Below are 18,930 nucleotides of genomic sequence, written 5' to 3' on the forward strand. Positions count from 1 at the left end.
GGACTGAGGCATTTATAAGGTCTCTCAAATGGGACAAAAACCATCATTTCTGAAGAGGCGTCAGCCCTACTCCTTTTATTGTCACTCGTGGCCACACCTTTATAGACGTCACACAACTACATCACAGAACAATACCGACTGAAAGGACCATCATTTATGCCATCACAGGTGGAGAAATGGTTAATGTGTTACAGGAACCAACCACAAAAACGAAATTCTGTGATATAGAGATGAACCACTTATTTTATTATTTAGGGTAATTTAAAACCTCTCCAAGGAACCATTATCGTGGTGGAGAGGATTGTGTGCCCTAAGAATCCTGGGAGCTATGTTGTCGGGAGTCTTGTACTCCTGGTAGGGTCACCCAAGGCAAACAGGTCTCAGGTGAAGGGCCAGACAAAGCATGGTTCAGAAGATCCCATGACAAATCGGAAAGGGAAAAATGTGACCCTGCCCGGAGGAAGCCCGGGGCCCACATCTGGAGCCAGGCCTGGACGGAGGGCCCGTCAGCGAGCGCCTGGTGGCCGGGTCTGCCACGGGGCCCAGCCGGGCTCAACCCAAAAAGGCAACGTGGATTCTTCCCACCCCTGTGGACCCACCAACCGCAGGACAGACCGATAGGGTTGGGTGCGCTGCCATATGGGTGGCAGTGACGACAGGGGGTCATGATGGACCAGACCCGGGCAGCATAAGTTGGCTTTGGGGACGTGGAATGTCACCTCACTGGCGGGGAAGGAACCGGAGCTTGTGTTGGAGGTGGAGCGTTACCAGTAGGATCTGGTGGTGTTTTCCATCCTGCATAACCTCGGTTCTGGATCCAAACTCCTGGATAGGGGTTGGACCTTGTTTTAATCCGGAGTTGCGTCAGGCGTGAGGTGCAGGGCAGGTGTGGGGATACTCACAAGCCCCCGGCTGAGTGCCGCTGTGTTGGAGTTTACCCCGGTGGATGAGAGGGTCACTTCCCTATGCCTTAAGGCTGTGGGGGGGGGGGGGACTCTGACTGTTATTTGTGCATATGCACCAAATAGCAGTTCAGAGTATTCGGCCTTCTTGGGGTCCCTAGATGGGGATTGAAGGGATCCCTGCAGGGGACTCAATTGTTCTCCTGGGGGACTTTGATGCACACGTCGGCAATGATAGAGACACTTGGAGGGGCGTGATTGGGAGGAATAGCCCCCCTGATCTAAACCCGAGCGATGTTATTTTGTTGGACTTCTGACTATTCACGGATTGTTCATAACTAACACCATGTTCAAACACAAGGATGCTCATAAGTGTACCTGGTACCAGAGCACCCTGGGTTGGAGGTCAATGATTGATCTTGTGATCATATCATCTGACCTTCAACCGTGTGTTTTGGACACTCGGGTGAAGAGAGGGGCAGAGCTGTCAACTGATCACCACCTGGTGGTGAGTTGGGTCTGTTGGCGGAGGAAACCTTTGGATGGACCTGGTAAGCCCAAACGAGTAGTGCGGGTGAACTGGGAACGTCTGGAGGAGGACTCTGTCCGTGAGGCCTTCAATTCACACCTCCGAAGGAGCTTCTCATGCATCCCTGTGGAGACTGGGGGCATTGAACTTGAATGGTCAATGTTCAAAGCTTCCATTGCTGAAGCTGCAGCTGAGAGCTGTGGTCTCAAGGTCTTGGGTGCCTCAAGGGGCGGTAACCCTCGAACACCGTGATGGAACCCGGTGGTCAGGGAAGCCGTCCGACTGACTGACTCAGAGTAGAGTCGCTGCTCCTTCGTGTGGAAAGGAGTCAGTTGAGGTGGTTTGGGCATCTGGTGCGGATGCCTCCGGGACGCCTCCCTAGGGAGGTGTTTCTGGCACGTCCAGCTGGGAGGAGACCTTGGGGCAGACCCAGGACCAGGTGGAGGGATTATATCTCAACACTGGCCTAGGAACGTCTTGGGATCCCCCCGTCAGAGCTGGTGGATGTGGCCGGGGAAAGGGAAGTTTGGGGCTCCCTGTTGAAGCTGCTGCCCCTGCGACCCGACTACGGATAAGCGGTGGAAGATGGATGGATGTATGTCACATCTCTGGACTATTATTATCCTGTTTGTTTTCCGGTCGCTAACTTATCAGGTTATTTCAGATTCAGTCCCACTTGCAATCAGTTCATTCCCTGTACCTGCCTTCCCTTCGCTCACCTGCAACTACTCGCCTAATCAGCCACCAGTCTTCAAATACCCAGCTCAACCCTCGGTTCACTGCCAGATTGTTATGTGTTCGCCCTGACTCGCCAGCCTTTGATTCCTGCCAGTTATCCTGATTCCTGTTACTAACCCAGCCTGTTTTCCGGACCCTGCCTTTCATCGACCCCTTTTGGATTTGTCTGCCAGGTTTGTTTGAATGCCTTTTTGTGTATGAACTGCCTGATTTTGGACTCTGCCTGTTTGCTTGCAGTCCGCCTGACCCGTCGGCTGTTTGAACTGATTACCTGGTACCTGACCCCTGCTTGTCCTTTAAAACCTGTTTTTGGACTTGATCCGCCTGCTTCACTGTCGTGCTTTTGGGTCCTCACCACCAGTCTTGTTCGAGCCGTGACAAATTTATACATATATTCAAATATATTTAAGGAACATGCATGAAAATACAATTAACTTTTATCATAAAAATTATGAGTTCTGGCTACGTTAGGCCAGCGGAGAAGGCTTTGCTTGCCCTGACCACGCACCACTGTTTAGACGCCTTACTCTAATGTTCTGTCAAAATGTACTGGTTTTACTCATGTTTCATTTCTGTCAGCAGAAAATAGAATTCTTTGTCTTTACCTCATCAAACACACCCAATAATTCAAATATCTGTGCTGCTACATAAATGTTTATGATTTTAATTCTTAAACAGCTAGGGAATATGCGCACATGGATGTTTCTGATTTAGCACATACTAATCAACCTAAACCACCATTGTTAAATACCTCCTGCCCAGCTCATATGAGATGACCCTGATGAGGTTGAAATGGTTCTCTTTTTTTGGTTCCAAACGAATATATGTTGATTTTCTGTAGAGTAAATTGATGTGAATGTTGTAATGACATTGTGGTGATTTGAAGCATTGTAGATGTCTCCTGATGCATGCTGAAGTGACAGTGAGTGGACTGGCATCCATTATTTATTTTCCCCTCCCACCATTAAGCCTGTAATGAGCTGGCTTAATTCTCCGGGCAAACAGCCTTACAACAGTCATGTATCAATAAATGTTAATTACTCTGGCTCCTGGTTGCATCTCAGGGTGCCCCAGCACTGCGATCATGGTCCAATTGCTACAACATGGAATCCAATATGTTTGATGTCAGTGTCACATCAAATAAGGAATCTATGTTGTTTAGGAAATTAAAGCTGTCCTCCCCGGACTTGGGTTTAGTATAATGGAAGGAGCCATCAATTGCTTTAATGGCACTGACTTGGTTGGCCTCTTTGTCAACAAGGATATTGATCTGAAAATGGATCAGCATCTATTCATTGTCTTACTGCACTTAATCATGTATCAGGTATTCTACATCCTGTTAAATTAATTCAAGAATCACTGAGAGGATGAAGAAATGACAAAATTTGAACTTCTAAAGTCAGACTGTATAACAATATAGGATTACAATAAGCAACTGCTCTTGACAAATATTTGTTCAAGAGGTGTTCAGTAAATCGCCGATGAATCTGAAAACGTCTGACAGCAGTCAAATATAGATATACTGTATACTTTATTAATTCTGGAGGAAATTGTACATACTGTACACACAAGTTCTTTTTAATTCTGTTGAAGCTTCTATGTGGACTGAGAAGAAAAAAATATAATATAGCATAAAAATTAATATGCAAGCTCCACGGTCAAGGGCAGCAAAAAATCCCAATAAAAAAACAGTATTTAGTGGTCCATTTACCTCAAATATTTGTTTTTGAATATTATGCGTGTGTGTGTTTACCTTGAAAACAACTGCTTTTCATCAAGAAAGTGCTTTCAAAATACATTAACAGAGAGGGAAAATCAAAAAATGCGTTCCTTCTTCTGGCAGATGTCTATGTCTGGTGTTTGTTTTTTTCAGCTACTCTAAGATCACATTGGCCATTTTTAAAAGATGTTGCTGATCAGCGTGGCAGATTGAAAATAATGATGGGTAAAGCTTTAATTTCATATTAATCATGTGTTAATAAAATTGTCAATATTATATTGCTGTTAGTTTCCTCTAGAATTTTACGTTAATCTTAACCATTATGTTAGCATCACACAAACAGCTGAGCTCACTACATAAATATTTGCGAGTGATCCAGAAATCAAAAGAAAAAAAATCAAGTCAAAGTGTGAGTAAACTAATATTTTACTATCAGGAACCTGTGGAAATTCCACAATAAAACAACAATATCAGACTTTGTTTGTTTTCTCTTTTTTTTCCCCGTCACAATAAAACAAACCGCTCTGTCCGACGAAGCCCTAACGGCTCAGTGTGTGTGGGACAGAAGAACGCGAAGACGAAGGACACTTCGGCGTTACGGTCGTGTCATCCGGGTAGACGTTGGCTTCATGAAATCGATCCTGGTGAATAAAGCATCTGGGTTCCCCACACAACAATGTGAGGTCTGTCACAATCAAACAATATAAACTGCTATGTTTGACGAAGCCAAAACAGCTCCGTAAGTGAGAGACATGGACAAATGTGAAGACCAGAGCTAACTCGGCTAGCAGCCTGAACTTTGCCGGAAGCGTGACAGCTTGATATATTCAAGTGAGCTTATTCAAATATACAAGTGGGAATAAATCTTTATCATGTCCCTAACAGCACATATCCTGCCTACCAATTTTTAAAGCACAATGGAAAATCCAGAAACTCTGATGCAACTTTATCACTCAGTCATCACAGATGAATAGGTTTGAATCAGTCTGTTTTGACACATTCATAAGAGGAATCAACTTTATCATGTAACTTTCAACAAGAAAAGTAAATTGGTATATTTTTAAAATTAGTAACAAGTAAGAAGTATTAATTTGAAATGGGAAAAGTGTGTCCATCCATATGCCAAAAGAGTGGCAGAACAATAACCTATTGTACTAACCAATAACTCTAATTCCCTGTAGTCCAGAAAAGAACACACCTCTGGGTCCAGATTTACAGCTCAGGCACCCTAAGAGCCCAAGTCTTTGATTCATTCAGTTACAATTAAGTCAACTCAGACAAAACAATGTCTTCTGACATTTTCACCTTCTTTTCAACAAAGACTACATGTAACAAACTGTCAGTCCTGCATGTGATATATATATATATATATATATATATATATATATATATATATATATATATATATATATATATATATATATATATATATATATATATATATATATATATATTTAAAATGTCCCTCTCACCCTTTCAGGGTGGTATCTGTGTGTCATCCTCAAGCTCGGGTCCTCTACCAGAGGCCTGGGAGTCTGAGGGTTCTGCGCAGTATCTTAGCTGTTCCTAGGACTGCGCTCTTCTGGACTGAGGCTTCAGATGTTGTTCCAGGAATCTGCTGGAGCCACTCTCCCAGTTTGGGGGTCACTGCCCCAAGTGCTCCTACTACCACGGGGACCATATTAACCTTGACCTTCCACATCTGTTCCAGCTGTTCTTTCAACCATTGATACTTCTCAATCTTTTCGTGTTCCTTCTTCCTGATGTGGGCATCAGCTGGAATCGCCATATCTATCACCACTGCTCTCTTCTGCTCTTTGTCCACCATCACTATGTTCGGTTTGGTAGCCAGCAGCTGTTGTCAGTCTGGAAGCTGAAGTCCCACAGGATCTTAGCCTTGTCATTCTCAACCACCTTTGGTGGTATGTCCCATTGGGATTTGGGTACTTCTAGTCCATACTGGGTACAGATGTCCTGTACACTATCACATCTACTTGGTTGTGCCTTTCCATGTATGCTGAGCTGGCGATATATATAAATTACATACACACGCACCAGCAGTATGGAAAGTGATTATTTGGACACGAGGAAAAAGAAAATAAACCTGTACAGTGAGGGGAGGGTCGTCGGGGTTGGGACAATGATTTTGCTCCTGTAATATTGAGGTATGGCCAGTGATTATGCTTTGGTGACATCACTGGTTTTTATTTAAAAACAACAATTTCTCTACAATTTCTCTCCAAAATATGTCTGACTCTATCCAAATTCCAAACTGTCTCCACACTAGCTAACCACAACTCTCCACCAAACAACCACATTCTGAACGGAGTGTGATTGCTTTATATCGGTGTTAATGCACGCGTCACGAGCCGAATCAGCCACGTGGTATCAGCCGCTCAGCAGCTGATTCGGCTAGGAAGGCGTTCCCGTGATGGAAGCGTCGATATTGAACGTCACGCCCGAAGCCTCACTGCCTGGCGACGCTTCGGACGTCATCCTTTTCAGCTCCTCCCTTAGATGAAGCGCGTATCGAAGCAAGCCTCGATACGCGCTTCACGGGAACGTATGAGGGGCCGTTAGGGACATAATTCAGAATAAAGCTCTCACACACACGACTGAACTGTTCTCACACACTACTGAAATTTTCAGTAGTGTGTGTGTGCGGACTTTTCAGTAGTGTGTGTGTGCGGACTTTTCAGTAGTGTATGTGGAGACATTTCTGTAGTGTGTGTGCGGACTTTTTAATTTCAGTAGTATATGTGCAGACATTTCAGTAGTGTGTGAAGACATTTCAGTAGTGTGTGCGGACTTTTCAGTAGTATGTGTGCGGACATTTCAGTAGTGTGTGTGCAGACTTTTCAGTCGTATATGTCAGCAAACTGAGGCCACAGCGTTATCAAATGATATTTTGGTGTCGCCAGATTTAATCAGAATTCTGGCGAATTCAACAACAATAACCGGGCAGCCCCCAGTTGCCGCAGGTGGCGATACCGTGGAGACTCGTGACAGCTCTGTTTCCTTCTGGCTACCGCAACAGCCGTGGTGGACAGACACAGGCAGCTGGTGCTGATCGGACTGCGGTCCCACGTTACCAAGAACAGAGGTTCGGCACGTGGACAAAGGGCACAAGGAGAAGAAGGTGAGACGGATATTTACTCCGTATCTTGCTATTATAACTACGGGTGCATATATCGCTGCCTAAAGCACCTAAGAGGACAATACATGTTAGTGTGTGATATAGGCTAGAGTCGTTGTCCAATTATTTGTTGTAATGTCTCAGAGAGAGCAAGACATTTATAACTTTTTGTTTGAACTGTTGGCATGGTCTCTGAATTGTATTTAACCTGTGGCAGCTTGACTTGTAGTGTCTTGTTTGTGCCCTCTTATTCCAGAGCCCTTGCACAGCAGTATGACTATTTTCACAAAGATGTAATACTTCTTCCTAGCCCATCATGGGGAATTGTCTGCAAGCAAGGCAAAAAAGTATGGCTGCACAAACACGGATTCATCCTCAGCGCCTTTGAGTTCCAGAAGGTCTGGGACCACCAAACTGTAATACAACACATGAGGAAAGGATTTAGTGAGCGTATTGCTGAGGATATCAGGAATACGGAATTGATTTGTGAACAAATAAAAAATGTCTTCATAACATTTTGAGAAAAAGGTGACACTAACAAACAACATGTGCAACCAATGCATATGCATATTGTTATGTTGATGGGTCAATACCGTTTCAGTGCACAAGGCAGTTGTTCTAAAAGAAAGTTACGTCTCCCATTTTAGAACAACTGTTCCTGATTTCTGTTCACTACCTGTTCTATTCATGTTCATAAATTTCTACAGTCAAAACAATCTTTTGTGGTCCCAGTTTTATTTCAAGTTACCACACATATGTTTTTTGTTTACATTTTGTTTATTTGTGAACCAATGAACTGTGTCTAAATGACATTTTGTGTAAAAGATTACACTAACAAACAATATATGCCAACTCAGGCTCTGCCAAATCCGTAGGTGTTCTCCAAAGTAAAGTCAAACTTTTCTTTGAAGTCCTGACATGAAACATGAAGCAGCAACCTGATGCAGTTATTATTAATTATCGTAATTTATGAATCCTCCCATACTGATATTAGTTTTTTCAGTCGCTAGCAAGCGCTTACCCATACTTAAAATACTTTTTCTAAACTCTTAACACAGACTCACACATAGAAAGCACAATTGACCAAATGGTTAATTTTCTTCTCAAAAACAAATTTTGTTAAATAAACACTAACTCGTCATTTCAAAATAGAATACATCTTTTTCTATACCCACACTTTACCAAAACACTGGATATTCAACCCAAAATGAAATTACTGTGTCAAACAATAATGCTTGTTTTCACTTCATAAGGTACATGCAGTCAATTAAAGTACACCAGGTTTCAAAATACTGGATATTGTTGTCATTATAAAAATTGCATAGACTTTTATGTTTCAGTTTTACTGGTATTTGCATGCAAAATGTACACAAAATTTCTTGGTTGGGAAACTGTACTTCCACTTGCAATGTTCACATTCAAAAGCATTCCAGTAAATAGCAAATCAATAAAAATACTGTATACAATACAGTAGAAAAGAAAAAGCTTACAGTGAACAAAATAGCCATGAAATACACAAGAGCATTCTGAACAAAAAACAACAGCAAAAAGCCCAGAAAAAAAAGGGGGCGGGGGGCCTACGTAAACCAACACAAAATTAATGTCTCTAACCTCTACGATCTCTGATATCATCCAAGGTAATGCATGGGATGGAACCGCTTGGTATGCCGGATCCATCCTTAGCAATGATCAGCTGTCTGTCAATGGGGGGGCAGTGACTCAGTGGTAGAGCGGGTCGTCCAATGTTCCAAGATTGGTGGTTCGATTCGCGCTCCCTCTCAATAATACTCGGAGTGTGACCTGACAGTGGGTGTCACCTCACTCCGGAGCACTGCCGAGGCGCCCCTTGAGCAAGGCGTCGTCACCCTTACAAGTTGCTCATTTGGGTGCACCATAAAGGGGCTGCCCACCACTCTACCCCCCCTGCATGCGTACAGGACCCTTGTGTGTGTGGGTGTGTGTTCAGGGCCTGTGCACACTAATATATGCACGTATGAATTACTAACACTAGAGTGGGCCACTAATTTCCCTTTCAGGATTAATTGAGTATATAAAATTAAAAAAAATATAAAAAAATATGTTTAAAAAAATTCAGTCGTTTGTTTATCAGCTGCGATTATTGTTTCTGAACTGATATCATTGCAGAAGCAGAGGTTTTTATACTGTATCTAAGATTTGGAATATTGTTGTTGCTATTGCGGGATGTTGTGTAAATAATAAATTAATATATGTTCGTAAATAATAAAAACACAATCCATAATTTTGTTGGGAAGTATAGCTTGTCTGTTAAGAAAGTGAAAGCATTGTGTAAATATGCTCACTGACTGCATATTGAGTGAAAACAACATGAAATGTGTGAATGGTATGGCCACGAAAGTTCGATGCTGTGCTAATTGTGTTTAGAGTTTTGAAAATGTGACTGCTGTTTGGACAAACGCTTGTTAGCGACTGAAAAAACCTGTAAACCACCTTATATCTGTATTACCTTTTCCTACACTCTTATAGACTGTTTAAAGCACTTTTGTGTTAAATAAAAGTCGCAGGAGGAACCGTGAGTCGGAACTTAGCACACACACGGATGCTGTCAGCCAATAGCATGTACGGTATCATGTGACTACCTACTAAAAATCTGCGATTTAGTGAAGCCGTGCATCTTGAACCGCATATAAGCGAGGGATTACTGTAAAATTTGTTCCTGCACCTGATCAGTAGGAGACATTTTCAAAGCAACAATGAGGTGAAGTAGATTTATTAAGACCAGATTCATTTTTTCCATCATATTTGATATGATTTTTGCTCACAAAGAGCCATGATATAAAGGGAGACGATTTGTCAGCCTCTCCAAATGTATATACCAGCAAACTCTATGCTTTTAGCGGATAACAAACAAGCAGGTATAATGGTGGAACAGGAGTTATTTGAGTTTCTACCTGCAGATGTTGCCCAGTGCACTCGCTGACTTGTCACTGTTGTTGTGCTGTGTGTTTGAGTTTGTGCAGAGGTGTTTATGTGTCACAAATCAGAGAGAAAAGGAAAGGGTAGACAAAATGTGCCCCTCTAGCCTCTGTAATTATCTGCCAATTTTCTCTGCGTCAGTTGCCTTTATCATGCCTCTCAGATCTCACCTAGGGGTTGGAGACTGTCACTCGGTGGCACCTCTATCCCTCAGTGTGTGCAGGATGAAATGTAGAAGTCCTCCCATTGACCTCTGCCTGCCAGTTCCTGCTTCACTCTCCCCTTATTTGTTTCCTTGTAATGGGAGACATTTAGAGATAAGGAGAATTATCAATCAGCCATCTCAGCAAGTCTTTATGCAGCCTCTGAAGAGGAAGCAGCAAATGGGTGTTACCTTCAAGATGGCATGATAGACTGTCTCTTTTTGTGGACTCCTCCACAAGTCTATGATGTGGTGGAAATTTAAAAATATTTTAGTTTCTAAAAAACTAGTTTCTAAATCACTTTTTTTTTTTTTTTAAATTTTCAAAAATCTTGACATTTTATAGGCAGACTCTGAAGTCAAGCTTTTGTCAGTGGACTTATTTTGATGCCATTTACCCCTGCAGCCTATGGGAAGAAAAACACTTCCCTCCATCGGATGTGACATTTGAACAAGCAAAAAATAAAAGTCATACAATATCAAAATTATGAACATTACTGAATCTAACACAAGTTTCCTTTCCATGATTCAAGGAAGGGTCATACCAGAGGAGGCAAATCCAATGTAAGCCAAAATTGTGTGCCTATTCCCATTTTGAAATGTCACAACTTTATTGCTCACAAGATATCTCTGTCAGCCGAAGGCGACATAGTATAGTTAGAAAATGTTTAGATCTAGAAAAATAATAAAACTCAGATGCTGCTTGAAATATTCAACACTGCTTGTTGTCTAAGCCGCATGCAGGGACCACTTTTTTTAAACAGCCCTTAATTTCAATAGTAGCTCATCTGATTTATTTCATTGTTATGTCATATCGTACTATTGAGTGTTCATCTTAGCTCAGAGTGAGACAATGTGGTTTATTTGGTAACAGAATAACATATTAATTATGCCAGTGTCAGTATATGCTGACCTACAAATACACCGACTGGCCATATAAAACGGATGGTGGCTGATTGGGATGAACCGATTTTGACATTTGTTGATATTCTTGTTGTTACAAAGGCATTGATCCATAACTTCCTGGCATCATATTGTACGGCCGTCATGGTACCAGAATTTTAAACTTTGAATGGGCTCAATTACCCCAGTACCATAATGGTTAATATATGAGCAGCATTGGATTGAAAATAAGATTGGAAATGGAGATGGCTTTTCATAATTTTGGTACTTTCAATATTATGGCATCAAAGAAGCTTCAATGTTTTGATACATTTACAACCTTATAGTACAATATAAAAACTTTTTTCTTTAGAAATTGTATTTCAAAAGCTGAATGCAGATGTCAAAACTACTTTGTAGACATAAATCACTTTCAACATTGTAAAATATTCAGTACAATTTAAAAGCCTTCATGGTATCAATTAAAACATTCAAATCATGTCAAAAAATCTATAAAAGAGTTCCCTAATCTCCAAAGTTTCTTATACAAGTGTTGAAATAAAGTTTCAGCAGGAGGACATTATTTAAAGACATGTTGTCTTTCAGGTAGAAATAGCAACCTTGACAGAGAGACAAGCCAACAATGTTTTGAAAGCAGAGAGGGGTTATTAGAACCCAAGTTAGAGCCACATCCACCTACTGCATGTCACGTCAGAGTCCAGACAGCAAAATTGTCTTTGTTCTGTACATAGAGTAGCTTAGTTTGTTGAAGGAAAGATACTTTTAATAGTTTTAACTTTGAATCCTATTTCTTTTGTTATGTATAGAATAGATTTTATGGTGGTCAAAAAAATCTTTCAAATCTAGAGTCAACATGAAACTCAAAAATCTGAAAAGTTTTGAGTTTTGCTTATCACCATTGGCTGGTTGACTGACTGACCTATTTAGTTGGTTGGTTGGTTGGTTGGTTAGGGATCACTGATCTACAAAAGGTTGTAAAAATACAGTATGTTGTAAAATGTGTGTGTCTGTTGGGTCTTGGTGAGGGTTTGTGCTCCACTGGGTTTGAAAGATTGACTTTGAAAGATTGGGTTCTTTCTTTTTCTGAATTTTTTGTCACTGTAATTTCAAATGTAATTGTTCTGAGTATGTATTACAACAGGCTTCTTATTTAGTAAACTTTATTTTTTAAAAATGCCTCAAGACCATGAATTTTGAGTGGTTATTTTAACATGATGTTGCCTACAGTTACATGATGATCCTTTATCTTGACAATGTGTTGTGAGAATATGCTTTTACATCTGGAACCCCCGTTCCCCATGGCAAAACTGTCGGGTATGATCTTATCTGCAGTTAATGGAGTTAATGTCAACTGTCATTGACATTCCTTCACTCTTTATCCTGTTATCACAACCTTGCAGCATTTGAATTAATTAGTTGCTGCAAGTCAATTAGCCTCCTAAGCAAAAGCCCTGTTTGTTAAATACCCTAAGAATCTTGTAAACTCCACAGGCCTTATCACTTATTGATTGATCTTGGAAAAATAAATGTGTTTTCATTTAACAGTTCAGGTCACTCTAAAAATCTTAAAACAAATTGCAAGTAAAACATTTACTCTTCTATTGAAATTGACACACAGCATCAAATACTGTTTTATTTCTTTGAATAGAATATAAGTGGATAAGAAAATTATGCTCAAAGTCTGTTTTTCTCACCACGTTTTGATGTACAAATCCACAAAATCAAAATTCAATATAGCAGTACAGAGCATGAGAAGGAATGCTTTAGAAAGATACTCATTCACATGATGTGCATGCTGATGCCAGATGTAGTCCTTTATTTTGATATGCATACATGGTTTTGTAGAAAGGTCCTGCTGTGAACTATATCTCATTGCTCAGGTTGTCCTGTGGTGAACTTTGCCTCAAAGGACTCCAAGTCGGGTTTCCAGCTGTGTCCTCAGATGCTTATTTTAAACAAGGCACACAGCAATTACCCAGTTTTTCGGCTACTAATTAAAAATGGCAAGTGAGATGGGTTTCATTTTCCAACAACAATGCTTTTCTGCATTTATCAAATTAATTTTGATATAATTCAGAGAGAAATTGGTATATTTTACATGTTTTTGCAGCACTAGTTTGCACTAGTTTATCATTCTATGTATGGCTGCAAGAGCACAAGTCAAAGTGAAAAAAAAGGGGTCACATTTGTGAATTACATTTGTAACCACTGGGCTCAGGGGAATTGTCGGTCATTGGTGATTGCTTTAATACGTATCTTTTTCATTTTAAAAAACAGACTGACAGGAGAACCCTGTGGTGAAAGAAAAAAATATAGAGGAAAACTGTGTAAAATAAACTCACACAGAGAGATGAGACTCAAATAATAAGTCTGAAACCAAGTTAAGTTCATCCCAGATCTTTAAGGGGGCACTGAATTGCTGCTGTGGGTTTCAGGTCATGCCTGCAATGGATTTTTCAGACTTACATTCACCAAGAATACACCTCAGCTGCCATGGAGATGAGAAATTGAGCTGTTAGAACTACAACAACATAAAAGAACTATTTATATCTTCGCTGGTTTCACGGCTGAATTTATGATTCTTCTAACCTGTCTCTCCAAAAAGCAGTGCTGAGGCCCAGATATTTTAAAAACACATTACATTCAAATAAAACTGGGAACGGTGGAAACAAAGAGTATATACTCCTCTGCTAATATATTTGTAATTCTGCAATTGTCTTGTTTGCTATTGAATAATATGTTGAGAGTGTAACTTGGATGTTGTTGATGTCAATCAAAAATATGCCAGTCGGTATATTTTAAAGCATGTATTAATTTCTCATATGCAGCGCCACATTATGATACTCTGTCGCTACAGTAACTTATAACACTCTGTGGCCTACTCTAGAAAACTAGCCCCCTTGAGTTTTTTTCACATAACTTCTTTAATTCACATTTTTAAAGTACCCCCACTGAGAGTAGGAGAAGGTTTGAAGTGGAAGAAAAGGGTCTACAGTATTCAGCAACATTTAAACCACATTTCAGGGAGGTTACTTTCTTTTCATTACTCTTTTCAGTGAACTACATGTCATGGACATATTTTAATTTTCATTTCTTCAATATTTTTAATCTATTACATTTTGTTACAAAATAAAATATGAAGCATAGATGATACTTTGTAAACCATCCAGTAGTGTAAACAGTGTGTTGGCCCATTCTCTCGACTAAATGATTAATCAAGTTAAAAATTTATTGGAAAAAGGGGGTCATTTTAGGTTGTGGGCAATAGCTGCCAGTGAAAACCACATAAGAAATGACCTACTAATACTATCAATAACCAAAAATGTTTAGATAATACTCTATTTTTCATACTTTACACTTTGATAAGTATTAATTTTAAGTGCAAGAAATTTGATAGTGTATTTTAATAATTTGATAGTGTTATTATTATCTTCTATTCCACTCCTTTGGGCTTTTAAAAATTTAAAATATGGTAGGAATTTTATACTGAACTTTGTTATATTCCATTTGTTTTACAGAGGAAAATTTAAAACATCTCTTTATTTTTTGATACTGATGGTTAATTAATTCACTTTCTACTGCCGTTTGTATTTCACTTTTATTGAATTTGGAGAACTTTCTTATTGCATGCCTTCTATTCTTTTTGTCTGCTCATTCTTTATTTGTATTCAAACCTGAAAGTGATGGAACAGTTCTGTTCTCTGCTCATTTTATGGTTATTGTGCGTCTTTGGTTCACATAGAACAGAAATGAAGAAGAAACATGAAAGCCCACTGAAAAATCACATGTAAGTACTTCTTAAGAAATATGAGCCAAACAGACCAGATGGTAGCGCTGTAATTAAGACCCGAAATGCAAGTTTGAAAACACCATAAACAGTAAAGTGGCATCTACTTTTTAGATTTTCATTCTGTTGTCAACAAGTGTGTATAGCACTGTGCAATAGGGATGTGAGATCAATCATCGTATATCTCCACAATGCCCTCCCAAAAGTAGGTACAGACCTTACAAAGACAGTAGCTATCACAAAAGTTTGATCAAAGTATACAGTGTCTGAAAATGGTGCATAATTTTCATTCAAAGTCCTCCAATTTTAGAAGCAATATATGTTTAGGAAAAAAACATCATTGTTTTATCACTGCCTGAACTCATTAGAAGTTGAGCAGCATGTATTCCTCCCTGGACTGGGGATACAAAGTGTCATGGTTCAAAACTCCAGATGGCAAAGCCCTACTTTTCAACAATGCATCAATTCATGCCTGAAAAGGCCTCATTTCCGCTTGCAGCTTTAAATTAGAACACAGAATGGTTTGAATCCACAAACTGCTGCGGATGGCAGGGTTTTTATCAACTTATTTATTCCTTTTGCATGTTGTTTTAATGGATTTTTAACTGTGTTAAACACTTTCTCTGGGCTGATCCCAGAGTAAACAAAACCATGTGGAAAACAGTGATGCGCGTCACTGAGCAGACCATTCAGTAAAGAATATAATTTGAAGCTTTGCCTCATATGGACCTGTCAAAGTAGCACTATTGGTTGTTGACATACTTTTTCTGAGAAGTATCACTATAAAGATGTTTAATTTGATGTGAAAAAAAATCAGATTTTTGTTTAATCTGTTTTTTACTTCTGTTTCAGAGGCCTACAGGTTGTCAGCAGCAAGCTGACAACCTGTATGTGGTGTGAATGTGCTTGTGCATTGCTGTGCACAGCCATTTCCCGAACTCACACCTCATGCTGATTTTAATGGAATACATTGTCATGTGAGATTCATATCCATTCTCCTCTCACACCACTGTGGTGCCATTGAAATAGCTCCTCTGCGTAAACAGCAAATCTCTATGCTGATTTGTAGATCCAAACAGGGAGAGTACAAAGGCACCTTAATGAAAAAAATTGCACATGAAAGGAGATGAATTTAGTCATGAATTTGAAGTGTGGAGGGAAAAAGCACAGGTTAATCACAGGGATAAATCATATCTTTCTCACAGCTTGAGGCTATGGCTTGTTGATCTGTCTGTGTCGTGAGTCACCCACCCTCAAATACCTGACAAAAATATAAACGTGTAAATGGAGGAGGCAGGAATCTCTGGCAGCTCCTCTCAAACTGAAACCACCAAAGTGTTTGTGATTCAAAAACAGATGAAAAAAAGGCATTTTACGCTCAATTTTATCCCAGCATTATCTTTTTACCAAAGTCAAGAAGACTTCTGACAAGTTATTTTTGCAGAGCAAAAGCATTACTCATAATGAATACAATGAATTTATTATATCATACAACATGCTTTCTTCAATTCTGTTTTGTCTTATTTCAGCAAACGTCTCTTTTCGTGAGAGGAAAAAAAACAAAGGAGCTTTTTTTCCCCCGCTAAAGAAATTGAAATTTGCAGGAAAATCCAAAGTTAAATGGGGAGTATTTTATGCATCTTTACTGTATAATTTCTTCATGTTCCAAAGTCAGATGCTACGTAGGTCAACACTCGACTCCTCTATTAATTTTGCATGACCAAGCGTTCAGAGGCAGCAAATTTCACGGCTCTCCATTGCAAAGATTATGTTTCAAGTAAGAGTTAGCTGGAAACATGATAGCTTTGGAGAGATATGATCTCCTCTGGGGTAAACCGAGGTTAATAATGATAAAATGCAGTCGCTTTCTTGCGTGTTGAGGTCAGGCTTTGTGTTCTCAAAATGGTGAGGATCTGCTAAACAGATTTGTAAGTCAGATGAAAATTGAGTGATTTACGCGAGCGTATGGCTGCTACTGAGGACAGTATCTGCATGTCAAGACAAAGAGCTTTCAATACAAAACAGAAGCGCATGGCAATACACTTAAGAGTTCATTCATTCATTCATTCATTCATTCATTCATTCATTCAACTTGAAGACAAGACAATGGAAACATGCCTCTTTACAACTGATTATCTCTATCCTGGTCAAGAGTTTGTGTTGGAGCCTATCCCTGATGTCTTCGGGCGGGAAACGGGGCACACCCTGAACAAAGCGCCAGTTAATCACAAGTCATATTTCAGATTTCAGTGTGATATTTTTTACATCTCCTAGTATGTCTAGCTCCAAAGGTTGGGGATTACTTGTTGAGGTTTTTGATGAGGACAAAACCATCCAGTGCTGTACAGTATATGTCGCTGAGATGATGTGTGATAATACCAGAACTAATTAACTTAAGGTCAGCGTATACCATGTCCTAATGAGCTGCCGTCTGTAAAATAACAACGTTATTGCTGTATTAGATGCTATTAATGGTCACAACTTAATGAAAGCACATGAAGAAACTTGACTTGGGTTGTGGAGACAGCTTGGCATAAGAATTTATTATCTGAGGAAATATACAATAAATTTTAACAACAACATAGCATTTCTAGCAACTTATCACAACAAAAACAAGGCAGTCAGAGACTGCAACATCCCTCAACACCTCTGAATTCAACATTTTACCCTGACCTACACATTTTTGTGCCTCTGGCTTCCTGAAAATTTTGCTTTTTGTTTTGTGATTATATCTCATCAGGTTTCAGAGATGTGTACCTAAAAAGTTATACAGTGCGCCACTATTCCTCGCGGTTCCTCGCAGCCAATAGAATGTGTATACGGTATCACGTGACTGCCTTCCAAAAATCTGCCATTAGTACAAAAATTGAAATTTGACCTTGACCTAGTTTTCCCAAGGTCAAGGTCATCATCTCATTTTCATCCGCTTTGTCACCTGAGTAATTTGCTTTTTCTTTCATCTTTCTATCTGCAACGGTTGTGAAGATATTTGGTGGATGGACGGACAAACACTGAAAATTACAATACATCACCGCTTCGCTGGACGTAAAAACTTGTGCTGCTTCATTAAAGCATAGATGAGCCAACTTAAGTTGTAAGACATGCATCCAAGGACCTCCAGAGGTGTTAACTGGCATATTATCCCACAACTTTTAAAAAGTATGCATGTCTACAAAAGTCCCACTTAGGCTGACAAAAATTGTCAAGCACTTTGTTTGGAAGGGAGAGGAAGAACGCACAAAAGTAGGATAAACTTTTAACAAGCAAGAAGTGTGTTAAGATGAAGCTCCGGCATGACTTATTAGCCATCACGCCCGCAACACAAATGGACATTCACAGTTTCCATAGCAACACTTTTTAATATCAGTGATGGGGGGAGTGTTAAATAATATAATTAATGCTTCAATCAATAGGAACAATTCAAATATTTAATGTGCCTATGCTGTAAAAACACCCACTTCAGTATATGAAAGACAGTTAATTATGCAGTTGCTTTCTTTGTCTATTTCCTCCTTTGCACGTAGCTTTGACTGATCAGGTCCCTTCTGATTAACAGCCTTTTGAATCTTTGTGAAAATCTTTGTGAAAGTTTGTGATTGTAGAATATGATTGGGAGGTATAAAACCACTTGAAAGTTCACTTTAAGATCAAATGCTTAATCATCCACAAAGCATCGATGTGACTTCCACCATGCTCCCTGGTATACTGTAACTAACAGAATTTTTCCATGATAACTGAAAAGATTCATTTGAGCAGTAAAATGCACTCCTGTTCAATTAACAGCATTTTGTTTCAGTCCACTGGTATATAACTAATATCTTATGTTATTAAAATTAAAGACCCGAAATATGCTTTGGGGTTTTACTGTTCCTTTAGTGTTTTAGTGCTAATCTTTTTGGTGAATGTAAAAGGTCTTGTAATTACAAAGCTTTGAGTCCACACCAAAGGGAGGTATCCTCTACAGAAAACATTCAGTAATACCAGTGAAGGAATCCAATCCAATCCAATCCAATCCAATCTTTATTTGTTAAGCACTTTACAACAACCACAGTCGACCA

The sequence above is a fragment of the Antennarius striatus genome, chromosome 2 (assembly GCF_040054535.1).
Source record: "Antennarius striatus isolate MH-2024 chromosome 2, ASM4005453v1, whole genome shotgun sequence".
Lineage (NCBI taxonomy): Eukaryota > Metazoa > Chordata > Actinopteri > Lophiiformes > Antennariidae > Antennarius > Antennarius striatus.